Here is a 20,035-nt window from a genome sequence, read left to right as displayed (position 1 = left end):
ATTCTGAGAAAGAAGAACAAAGGTGGAGGTATCACACCTCCTGATTTCAAACTATACTACAAAGCTAAAGTAACAAAACAGTATGGTACTGGCGTAAAAATAGACACTTAGACCAATGAATAGAATTGAGAGCCCAGAAGTGAACCTACGCTCTCATATACAGTCAACTAAGGAAGCCAAAATTACTCAATGAGAAAAGGATAGTCTCCTCAATAAATGTTGCTGGGAAAACTGGATAATCACATGAAAAAGAATGAAATTGGACCTCTATTTATTCCACTCACAAAAATTAACTCAAAATGGATTAAAGATCTAATCATAAGACCTGAAACCATAAAACAAGAAAAAAACATAGGGAAAGAGCTCCTTGACATTCATCTTTGGCAAGGATTTTTTTGGCTGACACCATAAGAAATAATCAAATGTGACTACATCAAACTAAAAAGTTTCTATACAGCAAAAGAATGAATCAAGAAAATGAAAAGGCAACCAAAGGAATAGAATAAAATATTTGCAAACCATATATCTGACAAAGGGTTAATAATCAAGATATAAAAGGAACTCATATAACTCAATAACTATGAAGTTGTTGTGTTGAATTGTATTTGAAAGTTATTGCATTTTGTGAAATGATTTTTCTGCATCTATTGAGATCATGTAGTATTCAGTTAATGTGGTAGATTGCAATGATGAATTACATTTAGTGTGTTGCTTAATTTCAGAATATGTTTTCTTTTTCTAGACTGCTACGGTTTTTTAATTTTATTTTATTGTAGTGAGGGAAAATAGTCTCCGATTCAATGCTTTAAAATTTATTTAAATTTGTTTCATGGTCCAGCACATGGTTTATATTCACTTGAAAATAATGCGTATTGTGCTGTTGTTGGTTTAGAGTTCTAGTTGGTTAGTAGTGTTTTTCCATTTTTCTTTCTTTTTGGTGGTGTTTTTTTGTTACCAATTGCTAAGATGAGTGCTAAAACCTCCAGCTATAGAATTGTCTGTTAATTCCTTTAGATCGGTATTTTCTTGCATCTTGTAATTTTAGTTAAGTGCAACACATTTAAGATTGTTTATGTTGGGAGGGTCCTCGGTTAAACCCAAAAGCCGATCAAAGTGGTGGGACTCGCGCCGCGGCTGCGGAGACGTGAAGGCCGTCCGCATGCCTCCTCCCGATCCGGGTCTATGCTCGCCCTTGCTCTCCTTTCTGCGTCCCCATGGAGAAGACCGAGCTGATCCAGAAGGCGAAGCTAACCGAACAGGCCGAGCGCTATGACGACATGGCCACCTGCATGAAGGCTGTGACAGAGCAGGGCGCGGAGCTGTCCAATGAGGAGGGCAACCTGCTCTCGGTGGCCTACAAAAACGTGGTTGGGGCCGCAGGTCCTCCTGGAGGGTCATCTCGAGCATCGAGCAGAAAACCGACACCTCAGACAAGAAGTTGCAGCTGATTAAGGACTATCGGGAGAAAGTGGAGTCTGAGCTAAGGTCCATCTGCACCACGGTGCTGGAATTGTTGGATAAGTATTTAATAGCCAATGTAACTAATCCAGAGAGTAAGGTCTTCTATCTGAAAATGAAGGGAGATTACTTCCGGTACCTTGCTGAAGTTGCATGTGGTGATGATCGAAAACAAACGATAGATAATTCCCAAGGAGCTTACCAAGAAACTTTTGATATAAACAAGAAAGAGATGCAGCCCACACACCCAATCCGACTGGGGCTGGCTCTTAACTTTTCTGTATTTTACTATGAGATCCTTAATAACCCAGAGCTTGCCTGCACACTGGCTAAAACAGCTTTTGATGAGGCCATTGCAGAACTTGATACACTGAATGAAGATTCATACAAAGACAGCACCCTCATCATGCAGTTGCTTAGAGACAACCTAACATTATGGACATCAGACAGTGCAGGAGAAGAAGAATGTGATGCGGCAGAAGGGGCAGAAAACTAAATGCATACAGGGTGGTCATCCTTCTTCCCCTCAAGAAACCTTTTTACTCATCTCCATTCCTTATTCTATTTGGATTTCCTGTAGCAAAGAAGCCCATTCTTGTGTATGGAATCAACTGTTTATAGTCTTTTCACACCACAGCTTTGGGAAAACTCCATTCCTTGATTTGTGTTTGTCTTGGCCTTCCTGGTGTGCAGTTACTGCTGTAGAAAAGTATTAATACCTTCATTTCATATAAACATAAGTAACTTCCAAACACTTATGTAGAGGACTAAAAATGTATCTGGTATTGAAGTAATCTGAACCAGTTCTGCAAGTGACTGTGTTTTGTATTACTATGAAGATATGAAAATGTAGTCATTACAATTTACAAAGTGTTCTACATAACTTAATTTCTATATTCCCTCCCTTACTCTTCTTCAGGGGTTTCCTTTGAGTAAGCAACTTTTCCTTGCTCTTAATGTATTTCTTTTTGGTAGGAATCCAGAAGTATTCGATTGAATGGAAAAGCATTTGGCATTTCTGTGCTGGGGGTCACAAATTGAAATGCCTCCTGTATCATATATGATGGAGGTCTTGTATATCTGTGACAACAGGAAGTTTCCTTATTCATTCTTCATTGCTGCTGTTTAAGTTGACAATTTCCCTTCCCAACAAAAATTCACTTACACCCCCTGCCTTTGTAGTTCTGGTATTCACTTTACTATGTAATAGAAGTAGCATGTTGCTGCCAGAACACAAGCATTGCTTTTGGCAAATTAAGGTGCATGTCATTTCTTACTACACTAGAAAGGGAAAATAAAGTACACAAGTCCAAGTCTAAAACGTTAGTACTTTTCCATGCAGATTTGTGCACATATGAGATGGTGTCCAGTTTGTCTAGTGATTGTCATGTAGAGAGTTGGACCACTATTTTGTATTGCTAATCATTGACTGTAGTCCCCAAAAAGCCTTGTGGAAATGTTATGCCCTATGTAACAGCAGAGTAACATAAAATAAAACTACATTTTATAAACCAAAAAAAAAGATTGTTTATGTTGTTTTGATGAAATAAATTTTACCATTATGAAATATTCCTTCTTTAACTATGGCAATACTCTTTTTTTTGAATTCTTCTTCATCTGATATTACTATCACCATTCTCCTTTTTTTTGTATCATGTTTGCATGTCTTTATATAATTTAAGTGCCTGCCTTATGAATAGCACATATTTGGTTCTTACTTTGTAACACAGCCCAACAGCTTTGTCTTTTAACTGTTTAGTCCTTTTACATTTATTAAAATTGTTTTATGTCACTGGGTTTAAGTCTCCCCTCTTGAGTTTTGTTTTCTCTTTGCCCTTTGCACTTTGTTTCTGTTCTTCTTTCTTACCTTCTTTTGGATTAACTAAGTATTTATTAGCATTACATTGTACCTTCTGTATTGGTATTTTTAACTACAACTGTCTCATTTATTTAGTAATTTAGTACTTGCTCAAGGGATCAAAATATGTATGTAAATTTCTCACAGTCCATCTTGACTTTACACTGCTTTGTATAATGTAAGACTCTAACAGTAGTATACCTTCATTTACCACTTTCAATGAATATTTAAAGCATTTGAGGATAAAAGTAGTCTATATTCATTCATGTTTCCAGAGCTCTTCATTCTTTCCTGCAGGTTCACATTTCCATCTGACATAATTTCCCTCACTGAATATCTTCCATTAGCATGTTTTGTCAGGTATATCTGCTGATGACAAAAATATGAAAATGTGTTCATATCATCATTATAGTGTGAGGATTTTAGTTTTGCTGGATATAGAATTTCAGGTTCACAGCTTTGTTTTTTTCTCTTAAAATCTTGAAAATGTCATTCCATTCATTTCTTAGCTATATTGTTTATATATTTATATTTATAATTTACTTATTTAAATTTTAGGTAGTTAACATACAGTGCAGTATTGGTTTCTGGAGTAGAATTCAGTGATTTACTACTTACATACAACACCCAGTACTCACCACTGGGTGATGGCTCCTTAAGACCCATCACCCATCTAGCCCATCCCCAACCCTCCTCCCTCCATCAATCCTCCATCAACTTTCTATCATTACAAGTCTCTTATGACTTGTTTCCCTCTCTCCTTTTTTCTTTCCCCCCTTCCCATATGTTCATTTGTCTTCTTTATTAAATTCCACATATGAGCGAGATCATATGGTATTTGTCTTTCTCTGACTGATTTTGCTTAGCATAATACACTCTAGCTCCATCCATGTTGTTGCAAATGGCAAGATTTCATTCTTTTTGCTGGTTGAGTAATATTCCAATATATATATATAGGAACACTTCTTCTTTATCCATTCATCAGTCAATGGACATTTGGGCTTCTTCCATAATTTGGCTATTGTTGATAATGATGTTATGAACTTTGGGGTGCATGTATCTCTTTGAATCAGTATTTTTGTATCCTTTGGTAAATACCTAGTAGCACACTTGCTGGACCATAGGGTAGTTCTATTTTTAACATTTTGAGGAACCTCCATACTGTTCTCCAGAGTGGCCACACCAGTTTGCATTCCCACCAACAGTACAAGAGGGTTCCCCTTTCTCCACATCCTCGCCGACACCTGTTGTCTCCTGTGTTGTTAATTTTAGCCATGTTGACAGGTGTGAGGTTATATCTCATTGTAATTTTGATTTGTATTTCCCTGATGATGAGTGATGTTGAGAATCTTTTCATGTGTATTTTAGTCATCTGTATGTCTTTGGAAATGTGTCTATTCATTTCTTCTGCCCATTACTTAACTGGGTTATTTGTTTTTTGGGTGTAGAGTTTGATAGGTTCTTTGTAGATTTTGGATACTAACCCTTTATCAGATATGTCATTTGCAAATATCTTCTCCCATTCCTTAGGCTGCCTTTTAGTTTTGCTGATTGTTTCCTTTGCCGTGCAGAAGCTTTTTATCTTGATGAAGTCCCAATAGTTCATTTTTGCTTTTGTTTCTCTTGCCTGTGGTGACGTGTCTAGTAAGAAATTGCTATGGCTGAGGTCAAAGAGGTTTCTGCTTGTGTTCTCCTCTAGAATGTGATGGCTGATATCGTTTTCTTAAGAAAAGTGCCTACATGTGGTCTGTGCAGGGGTAATGAAGAACCACAAACATATGAAGTTTTGTTTTTTGTCAGAATTGGAGAAATTTCAAATATTAAATATTGGTACATATTTTTTGCCCCTTCCTCCCTCTCTTTTTTCCCCCAGGAACCCAGTTACATTTTTTTTTTTAGATCTTTTGATATTTTTTCACAGGTCACCAATACTGTTGGTGACCTATCATTATTTTCCCTGTGCTTCACTTCAAATTGGTATTGACTTGTTTTCAGATTTACTTATTTTTTCTTTTACAGTGTTTAATACCAGTGCTAAGCCAGTCCAAAGATTGCATGCATTATATTTTTCAGTTTTAAAGCTAAAATTTCTCTCTTGAAATCCTCCATGTCCATCATATTTATATTTTTCTTTATATTATTTTTCACATTCATAGGTTATTTTAAAGTTGTGTTCTTCTGAATTTAAAGTCTAGGTCATCTGTGTGACTATGTCTATTGATTTATTTTTCCTTGGTTAAAAGCCAATGTCTTTTTCTCTTCATACACCTAGTAGTTTCTTATTGAATATTGGAGAGTATGGATTCCATTGCGTTTCTCTAAAGATTGTTGATCTTTGTTCCAACAGGTGATAAATTACTAGAGAATCATGTAGACTCTTTCCAAGTATTGATATCAGGATCGGCCTTTATTTGGGTGGACCTATTTCAGTTTTTCTCTTAGCCTTAGATTGTATCCTTTGGTCTGGGTATATGGTTCTTACTCCTAAGCTGTGATTGATCTTGCTGGTATTTCAAGTGGATAAAGCCCAAGGTTTTTACTTTGCTCCACTAGCTTGGTGGAATTTGGACCTCAAACTCTTCCTCTTATCATTTAAGCATCAGTCTTTGCTCAGTTCTTAAGATTGTCAGGTGCTTCTTAGTTTCCTGGAGGAGAATTTGTAGTCAAATTTTGAGGACCCCTTCCTCAAATTATAGATGTTTTAACAGCCCCAAATTCTGATCTATGACTTTTAATCCCAGTAAAACTTTCATGCTCAGCTTGAGCCCTATTCTTGGTATGCTAGCTAAAAACCATGGACACATGACTAAAGGAAATAAGAATGATTTCTCATTAAATAGAGAATATCAGTAAAAAGAAATAATCCAAAGCTATCATCAGAGCTCTGCCTCTCTCTCCATGCAGTGGCAAAGATGGTTCTCAGTAGCAACATGTTACATGTTGCTTAGTGGATCTCAGATTCTTAACTGACCTTAATTTTATCGTGTCAACCCCTTATCAGCCTACTCTTGTAGTGGAGAATTGGGCTCATGTGATTGACCATGTCATTAGATGGGAAAGGACAATCTTTGATAAGAAGAAAAATATTCTGTTACCAGAAGAAGGAGGAAGTATTATAAGGTAATTTAAGAAGAAGAATAAAAACAAACAAACCAATGAACCAAAAAAGCTGGCCTAGAACTAGGTTTTCCATCTATTTATATAACAAAATTATTCTTTTCCCTAAGATAGTGTGGGTATCCCACAGAACTAAGATTTGCTGTTCATAGACAGAACTCACTCCCTGGGTCTAGTGCTCGGTGCAGGATCTCTGGATGACATGCAGTGTTTTTGGTCAACTGTAGTTCAGACAATTTGCATTTGTTGAGTTATTAGCCACTTTGTCTGACTCAAGTTCTATTTTTGAAGTGTATCTCCCTTATCTCTTGTTCTTCATTGGACACAGAGAAGACTTTTTTGAGGTGTACTACTTGAGCCTATAATTTTTATCTGGTATGGCTGCAAGGTCCTGGAAATTGTATTTATTTTTATTGCTGTTGTTGTTATTTATTTTATTTTATTATGTTATGTTAATCATCATACATTACATTGTTAGTTTTTGATGTAGTGTTCCATGATTCATTGTTTGCGTATAATACCCAGTGCTCATTCAGTACGTGCCCTCTTTAATACCCATCACCAGCCTAACCCATCCCTCCACCTTCCCCTCTAGAACCCTCAGTTTTTTTTCTCAGAGTCCATAGTCTCTCATGGTTCATCTCCTCCACCGATTCCCCCCCCCCTTCATTTCTCCTTTCCTACTATCTTCTTTTTTTTTCTTTTTAGCATATAATGTATTATTTGTTTCAGAGGTACAGGTCTGTGATTCAACAGTCTTACACAATTCACAGTGCTCACCATAGCACATGCTGTTGTTATTTTAACCAACCCAGGTCTTTGTTTGCTAGAAATTTCTCTGGAAATAAACCTTTAAACTTGGGTATGGAACAACTTGAATTTTCTTGACTCTAAGATCTAGTAAATAAACCTAAAGATATAGTTTAGTTATAGTCTTTAAATCTAGACCCTTCCTTAAGGCTGTCTACTTTAGCAGTACTTCTGAAAGTTTTGCTTATCCATCAGCCCCCAGTTAAACCACTTCCATTTGGCATTTCCCTTAGAAATGATAGACCCAGCTTATCTGATTATAATCCCATACTGCATTCCAAGGATATAAATAATACCATTTATAATACATGAAGAAAAGCATTTAGACATAGCCTAGGGCATTTGGTTTTACTTTCTTCTCTGGCTTTAGTGAGGTCCTAATGTTTTTTTCCCATCATTGTCTCCAATTTCCTATCCTTCCATGTGCTAATGTTAATTTGAAGACAGACAATTTGGAGACTTTTCTAACTGCACAAAGTACATAATTATGTGACTCTCAACCATTTGGATTGCAGACTCTAAGCAGACAGTACTTATCAACAAAGCTGTATTTTTCTTCTTTTCCATGAGTAGCTTGAATAAAAGCTTAGCTTTTTCTAGTAGGATATTATTAAAGGAGGCAAGAAGGCATAAGCAACAAATATACCAATATCCTGACATTTTTTTCTACCAAGTCCCCTAAAGCTCTCATGTCAGTAAACAAATGGGTAGTGGCTAAAGATACAACAGACAACAATTTGTCTGGAAGCTCTGCTATTGATAACTTAACATCTTCAAACTTGAAGTTGGAGAATTCCTCACTGTTTGGTATTCTTTATTATTTTTTGACAATTTAAGGTCTGTTAAATGCACAGAGTTCTCCCCCCCGCCCCCAGGCTTTTTTTCTATTGTAATGGCAGAAAGCAAATTCAAAATAGTTTAGGCAAAAAGGCAAATTTATTGGCTTCTTGTTTGGCTATTATTTGGGAGTATAATACTTTTATATTATATTTAAAAGGGTAATAAGAGCACCTGAGTGGCTCCATTGGTTAAGCATCCATCTCTTGATTTTGGCTCAGGTTATGCTCTCAGGGTCATGAGACTGAGCCCCACCTCAGGCTCTGCACTGAGTATGGAGCCTGCTTAGGCTTCTCTCTCTCCCTCTCCCCCTTCATTTCCCCCTTCCCTGCTCCAGCACAGCTCTCTCTCTCAAAAATAAATAAATAAATAAAAGGATACATACATAAATAAATAATAAATAAAAGAGTAATAGACTATGCCATAAAATCAAACATAAATGAGTCAAAGAGATGAAAGAATAGAGGGCACTTATCACAGTTAGACAGGGATTAAAATAGAATAATGATCAATAATCTAAAGCATTTACTCCTACCCAGACACTTTTTGTACAGGAAGGTATCCTTATTAGACTACATTTACCTAGATAGAAGTGAAAGGGAAAGTTTTAAGGAAATAAAGCAAACACTTTGATGAGAGAGGGCAATATGTATGTATTTGGGGAGAACGTGGGTTGTGGATGGAAGGCAGATTTTTGGGTAATACTGGTGGGGAAAAAAGAATCTGTTGTCATGTTGAATGCCAAATACCAGAAATCACCATGGACGTGAAAGATTTATGAGTAAATCTATTCATGGGAATTGACTATGAGTCCTCCTATATACTCTGTGTAACATACTAGTATCAGGCCAATCTCAACATAAACCCTAGAGTTATCACTTTTTACACAATATAAAAGATTTCATTTAATTCAGTGCTTCAATTTACTGATTAGATAAACTAAAAGAAATAACCAAAAAGTCTTGAAAAAAAATGATGGTAATCTCTTTTGTTAGATTAAAAACAAAAATAAACAAACAAACAAAACAGACTTGTGTTATAGGCCAAGGTAAGGAGAAGTAGTTCTACACAGTGGTGACTATAAAAAGTACTCATAGGTCTTTGTAAGTCTAATATTATCTGTATTTTCATGTTCTGAGTCACCTTGGGAAAAAAGGAAGTATATTTCCATTCCTAGGAAAGTATAATTTTATCTTAAAAGCAGTGTCATTTAAGAAAAGAAAACCAGCAATAAATCTGATTTCTAACTAAAGATTTGATAACTATTATAAAAAAAGTTATCTGGTGAACAGGACTTTAAGTGTTAGGTTAATCTAACAAAACTGAGATGTACACTGATAAGGAGTAAGTGATTACAATTACAGTGGATTGCATTTAAATGTATTTATTGCCCATGCAATCTACAATATGCAAATCTGAAAATCATACAGAATCAATGAAAATTTTAATCACACATTTTCAGAGTTCTGTGATAAAGTAATAAAGTCAGAGTGTAAAGAAATGACTTCACAGCATTTATGAGAAATAAGGAATCTACTGTACAGAGAAAGATTACTTTAAAGCTTTAACTTTAGCTGAAAAATGGTTTCATATAAAAAATTCATGACCTTAACTTTGATTAATTCAATGTGTTTTATTGCCTTAAACTTGGTTTAATTTAAATTACTTGGTATATATAAAAAACGTTTTACCCTCAGAGTATCTTCCTTATCATCTAGAAGTCAATTTAGCATCAATAAAGTCTCTGTATCTACAGTTTCTCCTATTTAATCTTCATTGTTAAAACTGCAATATTTAGGCAGAGCAAGATGGCGGAGGAGTAGGAGACCTGGATTTCCTCTGGTCTCAGGAATTCAGCTGGATAGGGATCAAACCATTCTGAACACCTACGAACTCAACAGGAGATTGAAGAAAAGAATAGCAACAACTCTCTGAACAGAAAAGCCACCACTTAAAGGAAGGTAGGATGTGCGGAGAAGTGAATCTGAGGCAATATTTGGGAGGATAGATGGCGGGGGAGGGGGCCTCCGTTGGCCGCCTCTGGCAAGTGATAGAGCTGCAGAGCACAAAATCAGAACTTTTAGAAGTCGGCTCCGCTGAGGGACGTCGCTCCAGTGGCTAAGCTGGGGGTTGAACCCTCGCAGGACAGTGTGGTCTCAGGACCCTCGGAGTCACAGAAAGACCAGAGGTGCCTGAGTGTGGCAGAGCTCCCAGGTATCAGATTGGGGAAGCCGGCTGCAGAGATGAAGCCAAGACATGGGGTCTCTGCTCGGGGTTGCCATAAACTGTGATCTGTGGCACAGTCGGGCCACTGCTCCTCCAGCAGGGACCCAACAAACAGCAGATCCAGGGAGACTCCCCTTCCTCCCCCAGGAGGAGCGGCACAGGAGCCCAATGCAGGAATCTGCTGGGTTTGGAGACTCCACATGGGGTCGGGTGCCAGAGATAGAAACGCTCGGTCACAGGCCGGGTGAGCACGGAGTGCGGCTGGAGACCGGGGACACGGGATGACTGACTGCTTTTCTCCAGGGGGCGCACTGAGGAGCGGGGCCCCAAGTTCTCGGCTCCTCTGGGCAGAGATTGGGAGGCCACCATTTTCACTCTCATCCTCCAAGGCTGTACTGAAAGCTTGCAGGGAACAAAAGCTCCCTAGAGCAAACCCGAGCAGATTGCTTAGCCCAGACCGGCAAGGGCCGGGCAATTCCCCCTTGGCAAAGACATTTGGAAACCATGGCAACAGGCCCCTCCTCCAGAGGATCAGCATGAACAGCCAGCCAAGACCAAGTTTACTGATCAATGAGAACGGGAGAACTCCAGTGCTAGGGGAATACTGCACATAGAATTCATGGCTTTTTACCATGATTCATTAGTCTTTCAAAGTTAATTTTTTTAACTGTTTTTTTTTTTTTTAATTTTTCTTTTTCCCTATTTCAACGAACATCTTATCAATCCCTTTTTTAAAAAAACATTTTTATTTTTCATTCTTAGAGTCATATTCTATCCCTTCATAGTAGTTACCCTTATTTTTGGCATATATATATAAGTTGTTCTCTCTTTAAAATTTTGAGATACAGTTTCTTCTGACAGATCAAAATATACCATAAATCACTAGTGTATGGCTTTGTTCTAGTCTCCTGCCTGATCACATTCTCTCCTTTTTTTTTCTTTTTTTTTAATTCTTCTTTCTTTTTTAAAACAACTTCTTATCAATACCTTTTATAAAATCTTTTATAATTTTCATCTTTACAGTCATATTCCATCCCTTCATTGTATCAACCCTTATTTTGTACATATATAAGTCTTTCTTTCTTTAAAATTTTAGGAGGTACTTTCTTCTAACAGACCAAAATACACCCAAAATCTAGTGTGTGGCACTGATCTATGCACTAGCCTGATCATATTTGATCATAATCCCTTTTTTTTGTTTTGTTTTGTTTTTTGTTTGTTTTTATCTTTATCTTTATCTTTTTTTTTTCCTCTATCTTTTTTCTTTCTTTCCCTTTCTTTTCCCCTGGTTTCAGGTCTTTACTGATTTGTTTAGAGTATATTTTCTGGGGATGTTGTTAACCTGTTAGCATTTTGTTCTCTCATTCATCTATTCCCCTCTGGACAAAATGACAAGACGAAAAAAATCACCTCAGCAAAAAGAACAAGAGGTAGTACCGTATGCCAGGGACCTACTCAATACGGACATTAGTACGATGTCGGACCTAGAGTTCAGAATCATGATTTTAAAGATACTAGCTGGGCTTGAAAAAAGCATGGAATTTATTAGAGAAACCCTTCCTGGACAAATAAAAGAACTAAAATCTAACCAAGTTGAAATCAAAAAGGCTATTAATGAGGTGCAATAACGCATGGGGGCACTAACTGCTAGGATAAATGAGGCAGAAGAGAGAATTAGCGATATAGAAGACCAAATGATGGAAAATAAAGAAGCTGAGAAAAAGAGAGATAAACAACTCCTGGATCATGAGGGCAGAATTCAAGAGATAAGCAATACCATAAATTGAAACAACATTAGAATCATTGGGATGCCAGAAGAAGAAGAAAGACAGAGAGGGGCATAGGTATATTGGAGCAAATTATAGCAGAGAACTTTCCTAATGAGGGAAGGAAACAGGCATCAGAATCCAGGAGGCACAGAGCACCCCTCTCAAAATAAATAAAAATAGGTCAACACCCCGACATCTAATAGTAAAACTTACGAGGCTCAGAGACAAAGAGAAAATCCTGAAAGCAGCTCGGGAGAAGAGATCTGTAACCTATAATGGTAGAAACATTAGATTGGCAACAGACCTATCCACAGAGACCAGGCAGGCCAGAAAGGACTGGCATGATATCTTCAGAGCACTAAACGTGAAAAATATGCAGCCAAGAATACTATATCCAGCTAGGCTGTAATTGAAAATTGAAGGAGAAATAAAAAGCTTCCAGGACAAACAAAAACTAAAGGAATTTGCAAACTCAAAACCAGCCCTACAAGAAATATTGAAAAGGGTCCTCTAAACAAAGAGAGAGCCTAAAAGCAACATAGACCAGAAAGGAACACAGACAATATACAGTCACAGTCACCGTACAGGCAATAAAACAGCACTAAATTCATATCTTTCGATAGTTACCCTGAATGTAAATGGGCTAAATGCCCCAATCAAAAGACACAGGCTATCAGATTGGATTAAAAAACAAGACCCATCCATATACTGTCTGCAAGAGACTCATTTTAGACCCAAAGACACCCCCAGATTGAAAGTGAGGGGGTGGAAAACCATTTACCATGCTAATGGACACCAAAAGAAAGCTGGGGTGGCAATCCTTATATCAGACAAATTAGATTTTAAACCAAAGACTGTCATAAGAGATGAGGAAGGACACTATATCCTACTTAAAGGGTCTATCCACCAAGAAGATCTAACAATTGTAAATATCTATGCCCCGAACATGGGAGCAGCCAATTATATAAGGCAATCAATAACAAAAGCAAAGAAACACATTGACAACAATACAATAATAGTGGAGGACTTTAACACCTCCCTGACTGAAATGGACAGATCATCTAAGCAAAAGATCAACAAGGAAATAAAGACTTTAAATGACACACTGGACCAAATGGGACTTCACAGACATATTCAGAACATTCCATCCCAAAGCAATGGAATACACATTCTTCTAGTGCCCATGGAACATTCTCCAGAATAGATCACTTCCTAGGTCACAAATCAGGTCTCAACCAGTACCAGAAGATTGGGATTATTCCCTGCATATTTTCAGACCACAATGCTTTGAAACTAGAACTCAGTCACAAGAGGAAAGTCAGATAGAACTCAAATACATGGAGGCTAAAGAGCATCCTACTAAAGAATGAATGGGTCAACCAGGAAATTAAAGAAGAATTAAAAAAATTCATGGAAACCAATGAAAATGAAAACACAACTGTTCAAAATCTGTGGGATGCAGCAAAGGCAGTCCTAAGAGGAAAGTATATAGCAAATACAAGCCTTTCTCACGAAACAAGAAAGGTCTCAAATATACAACCTAATCCTACACCAAAGGAGATGGAGAAAAACCAGCAAATAAAGCCTAAACCCAGCAGGAGAAGAGAAATCATAAAGATCAGAGCAGAAATCAATGAAATAGAAACCAAAAGAACAGTAGAACACATCAACAAAACTAGGAGGTGGCTCTTTGAAAGAATTAACAAGATTGATAAACCCCTGGCCAGACTTATCCAAAAGAAAAGAGAAATGACCCAAATCAACAAAATCATGAATGGAAGAGGAGAGATCACAAGCAACACCAAAGAAATAAAAACAATTATAAGAACATATTATGAGCAAGCATATGTCAGCAAATTAGATAACCTGGAAGAAATGAATGCATTTGTAGAGATGTATCAACTACGAAAATTGAACCAGGAAGAAATAGAAAACCTGAACAGACCTATAACCACTAAGGAAATTGAAAGAGTCATCAAAAATCTCCCAACAAACAAAAGTCCAGGGCCAGATGGCTTCCCAGGGGAATTCTACCAAACATTTAAAAAAGAATTAATACCTATTCTCCTGAAACTGTTCCAACAAATAGAAATGGAAGGAAAACTTCCAAACTCATTTTATGAGGCCACCATTACCTTGTTCCCAAAACCAGACAAAGACCCCATCAAAAAGGAGAATTACAGACCGATATCCTTGATGAACATGGATGCAAAAATTCTCACCAAAATACTAGCCAATAGGATCCAACAGTACATTAAAAGGATTATTCACCATGACCAAGTGGGATTTATCCCTGTGCTGCAAGTTTGGTTCAACATCCGCAAATCAATCAACGTGATACAATACATTAACAAAAGAAAGAACAAGAATCATATGATCCTCTCAAAAGATGAAGAAAAAGCATTTGACAAAGTACAGCATCCTCTCTTGATCAAAACTCTTCAGAATATAGGGATAGAGGGTACATACTTCAATATCATAAAAGCCATCTATGAAAAACCCACAGCAAATACCATTCTCAATGGGGAAAAGCTGAGAGCTTTCCCCCTAAGGTCAGGAACACGGCAGGGATGTCCACTCTCACCACTGCTATTCAACATAGTATTAGAAGTCCTAGCCACAGCAATCAGACAACAAAAAGAAATCAAAGGCATCCAAATCGGCAAAGAGGAAGTCAAACTCTCACTCTTTGCAGATGATATGATACTTTATGTGGAAAACCTAAAAGACTCCACCCCAAAACTGCTAGAACTCATACAGAATTCAGTAAAATAGCAGGCTATAAAATCAATGCACAGAAATCAGTGGCATTCCTATACACCAACAACAAGACAGAAGAGAGGCAAATTAAGGAGTCGATCCCATTTACAATTGCACCCAAAACCATAAGATACCTAGGAATAAATCTAACCGAAGAGGCAAAGGATCTGTACTCAGAAAACTATAAAATACTCATGAAAGAAATTGAGGAAGACACAAAGAAATGGAAAAACTTTCCATGCTCATGGATTGGAAGAAGAAACATTGTGAAGAGGTCAATGCTACCTAGAGCAATCTACACATTCAATGCAATCCCCATCAAAATACCATCCACTTTTTTCAAAGAAATGGAACAAATAATCTTAAAATTTGTATGGAACCAGAAGAGACCCCGAATAGCCAGAGGAGTATTGAAAAAGAAAAGCAAAGCTGGCGGCATCACAATTCCAGACGTCCAGCTCTATTACAAAGCTGTCATTATCAAGACAGTATGGTACTGGCACAAAAACAGACATATAGATCAATGGAACAGAATAGAGAGCTCAGAAATGGACCCTCAAGTCTATGGTCAACTAATCTTTGACAAAGCAGAACAGAATGTCCACTGGAAAAAAGTCTCTTCAACAAATGGTGTTTGGAAAATTGGACAGCCATATGCAGAGGAATGAAACTGGACCATTTCCTTACACCACACATAAAAATAGACTCAAAATGGTGGAAAGACCTCAATGTGAGACAGGAGTCCATCAACATCCTGAAGGAGAACACAGGCAGCAACCTCTTTGACCTCAGCTGCAGAAGCATCTTCCTGGAAACATCACCAAAGGCAAGGGAAGCGAGGGCAAAAATGAACTATTGTGATTTCATCAAGATAAAAAGCGTTTGCACAGCAAAAGAAACAGTCCACAAAACCAAAAGACAACCAACAGAATGGGAGAAAATATTTGCAAATGACTATCAGATAAAGGGCTAGTATCCAAAATCTATAAAGAACTTATCAAACTCAACACCCAAAGAACAATTGATCCAATCAAGAAATGGGCAGAAGACATGAACAGACATTTTTCCAAAGAAGACATCCAAATGGCCAACAGACACATGAAAAAGTGCTCAACATCAATCGGCATCAGGGAAATCCAAATCAAAACCTCGATGAGATACCACCTCACACCAGTCAGAAAGGCTAAAATTAACAAGTCAGGAAACGACAGATGTTGGTGAGTATGTGCAGAAAGGGGAACCCTCCTACACTGTTGGTGGGAATGCAAGCTGGTGCAACCACTCTGGAAAACAGTATGGAGGTTCCTCAAAAAGTTGAAAATATAGCGACCATATGATCCAGCAATTGCACTACTGGGTATTTACCCCAAAGATACAAATGTAGGGATCCGAAGGGGTATGTGCACCCTAATGTTTATAGCAACAATGTCCACAATAGCCAAACTGGAAAGAGCCAAGATGTCCATCGACAGATGAATGGATAAAGAAGAGGTGGTATATATATACAATGGAATATTATGCAGCCATCAAAAGGAATGAGATTTTTGCCATTTGCAACGACGTGGATGGAACTGGAGGGTGTTATGCTGAGTGAAATAAGTCAGTCAGAGACAGACATGTATCATATGAGTTCACTGATATGAGGAATTCTTAATCTCAGGAAACAAACTGAGGCTTGTTGGAGTGGGGGGGTTGGGAGGGATGGGGTTGCTGGGTGATAGACATTAGGGAGGGTATGTGCTATGGTGAGCGCTGTGAATTGTGCAAGACTGTTGAGTCACAGTTCTGTACCTCTGAAACAAATAATGCAATATATGTTAAGAAAAAAAAATGAAGATAGCAGGAGGGGAAAAATGAAGGGGAGTAAATTGGAGGGGGAGATGAACCATGAGAGACGATGGACTCTGGAAAACAAACTGTGGGTTCTAGAGGGGAGGGGTATGGGGGATGGGTTAGCCTGGTGATGGGTATTAAAGAGGGCACATTCTGTGTGGAGCACTGGGTGTTATATGCACAAACAATGAATCATGGAACACTACATCAAAAACTAATGATGTAATATATGGTGATTAACATAACGATAAAAAAATTTAAAGAAAAAAATCCTGTAATATTTGGGATACAAACGTGGTTACCATTCTCATTTCCAGTGTTTGGTGCTTATGTCATAATAAATAAAAATAACAATTTATAGTAATTATCAATAGTAGTGAAAATTTTCATTATCTTCAAGTCCATAATCTTTGTTCTGGTTAGTCTTCCTAGCAAACCACAATTTTATCAATTCAGCTCCATGAGTTAAATTAAAATGTCATTAAAATAAAAATTTTAAAATACTAACTCTTGCTAAAAGAATAGTATCTGAAGGGACCCAACGCTTGTTGAATGTATGTGTTATACTGGAAATGGTTTGCATTAACTCAAAGCTTAATGTCCCACAATATCATATGACATAATTATCATTTGAATAAAATTTTGGTAGAAAGTAGTTGTTAAAATAGGTGCTCTGCGGTCAAACAGTTCAAATTCTGTCTGATTTTTATAAAGTCTGTGACCTCAAGTAAGTTATTTCACCTCCCTAAGTCCTCAGAATTTTCATCTGTAAATGGGGATAGTGGAACCTACTAAATTAGATAAGGCATTTAGTAGAGTGCACCTCATGCATTCTTAGTATGTGTTTGATGTTCTCAGAAGGAAAAACCATTCTACTGCAATAGGGAAATGTATTAGTATAGTAAATTTTAAAATACTTTAACATTCTGTAACGGTATTATAATATATGTATATATGTTTAGGAAGATTATGTGGGTTTTTTTGTCGTAAAATAGAATCTATTAAATTAATAAGAACATAAATCTTGTTTATTAAGACATCTGAAGATAACTCCAATATAATGACATGAAGCCTCTAAAGATCCTTTAATTTTGAGCTCAAAAAACTGAATAGGAAGGAAGTTGCTGAAATCTGACCTAATGTAGTGTGCTGGCCTAACAGCTCCTGCCCCATCTCTCATGACTTCCCATTATGGGTACCTCTTTCCCATGTACTGTCATTTTCATGTGTAGCAATTGCAAATAAAAGTCACAGATTTTGTAGGAATCTGGAAAAACCAGATTCAATGCAATGTTTCACTTATTATTGAAATGTTTTCTTGAATTATCTCCTTTCACCTCTTTCAAACCCTTCCTAAATTGCTTTCATTAAACACCTTCCTATATAGATCTCCCAATACTTCACATTTCTCCAACATGATATGGAAGATATACTATTAATCACAAAGAAAATAACCATAAAGTTGGGGCAGCAAGATACATTGAATTTAATGTGTGTTCATTTTCCCTATTTTTCCCTCCCCTCGTTTTAAGTAGACAACCATACTATGCATGGACTTGCTTTTTCAAGGGAGTTTTACAGCAGTATTTAAAAGCATAATAGATGCTAGTCTTGAGAGCTAATTTATTTTGTGTCTGGTTGTCTGGTATTAAGTGAAGCAAAGGTACCAGCATTCAATGCTGTGACTGTTATCTTGTTCTGGTATTCTAATGAATGGCCCTTTATAGGAAGTCAAACTCCTCTGAAAATTCACTGCACCACAACAGTTTTAGCCCCTCTCCCACTTCCTCCTCAGCTGTTTTCTGAGATTTAATGGGTTTGGATTCATAAAAACTTAGGGATCAGTTTAAATATGCTGCTTACTATTGGGTTGAATCATAGAAAGTCGATATTTTTTGTAGGTAAAAAGTGGTGGTAATTGGTAATTTCATACAGTTCACCATAGATAGATTTAAGTGTTTTAGGACTCTTTCCTCAACTGTAAATAAAGAGTAAATAGATTTGTAGCAAGAATTAAATGGAATAAAGTATTTGAAGCATTTAGCGTCTCACTTATCATAAAAATAGTTAATTTATGTTAGCTTTTGATTATTATTCTGTTGCATTTTGTACTTAATATGAAGTAACATTTGATGGAGAGGATACTGTTAGAGGGAACTGTAATCTACTCTTTTTACACATAAGTCTTTTAAGATAGAGATGGATGTTTGACTGGTAAATGTTCTGTGTCTCCCAATCATGGGATAGATTATGGCTTAAACACCAGGAAGCTTATATTTTGAGGGCATTCTTATTTATGGAATAAATTCTGGGTGTACCACGAATTGAAACTTGATTATCTTTCTTTTAATCCTGCTCTAGCTGTATTCTGACATTAGATCGTCTTTCCTTCTTAGTTTTATTACTTGTGAGTTTCCATATTTTTATTTGATTCATGGATATTTTAATTTAAAAATGGGAAAGATTGCACCGGACACTGCTGGTTGTGCACTATATGAAACCCAAGATGCTATAGTAATATCTTCAAAATAAATTTAAGAACACTTTGAAATGCTGTTCTTTATGACTGTGAACAGGTAAGTCAATTTAATGCAATTCAATCCATTTACTCTATAATCTTTCAAATACAAATATACAAGCAAACATCTCTTTTATTAACGGTTTTCCTGAGCCTTCACTTGCTATTGTCACTTCACTTGCGTAGTTGCTATCAAATTACATGTTCCTAGGAGGTTTTGTATCATAGGCTCAATTTTTATCACAGAACTCTAGGTTAGTGTTTAATCTCTTCATCTATGATGTCTTCTTGTGAAATGCCCCCTTTTACAAAATGTTTTTATTTGAGTTTAGTTGACACAGAATGTTAATTAGTTTCAGCTGTACAACATAGTGATTCAACATCTGTATGGGTTCTGCTATGCTTGCAAGTGTAGATACCATCTATCATACAAAACAATTATAACATCAGTGACTATATTCCTTATGCTGTCCCTTTTATTGCCATGACTTATTCATTCTATAGCTGGAAGCCTGTGCCTCCCACTCCCCTTTGCCCATTTTGCCCATAACCCCACCTTCTGGCAATCATCAGTTTGTTCTTTGTATTTATAGATCTGATTCTGCTGTTTGTTTTTTAGATTCCACATATGAGTGAAATCATATGGTATTTGTCTTTTTCAGTCTGCCTTATTTCACTTAGCATTATACCCTCTAGGTCCATCCATTTTGTCACAAATGGCACACTTCAGCCTTTTTAATGGCTGCATAATATTGCATGAAATGTCCCTTGTTAACTATTTTTATTACCTATTTTACCTATTTTCAATTACAAAACAGAGCTACATTTCACAAATGAAAGTAGTAAAAG

General features: G+C 36.9%; 1 pseudogene; it reads left to right on the top strand.

The window, feature by feature from the left end:
- Window positions 1-1,199: 1,199 nt before the first annotated feature.
- LOC112836512 (14-3-3 protein theta pseudogene) lies at window positions 1,200-2,368 on the top strand (annotated as a pseudogene).
- The last annotated feature ends 17,667 nt before the right edge of the window (window positions 2,369-20,035 follow it).

This window comes from Callorhinus ursinus, unplaced genomic scaffold, assembly GCF_003265705.2.
Source record: "Callorhinus ursinus isolate GAN/ISIS: 27379988/994484 unplaced genomic scaffold, GSC_fseal_2.0 scaffold24, whole genome shotgun sequence".
In the NCBI taxonomy this organism is placed as follows: Eukaryota; Metazoa; Chordata; class Mammalia; order Carnivora; family Otariidae; genus Callorhinus; species Callorhinus ursinus.
Note: the sequence above shows the minus strand (reverse complement) of the source record. Positions and strands in the feature narration are given on the sequence as shown.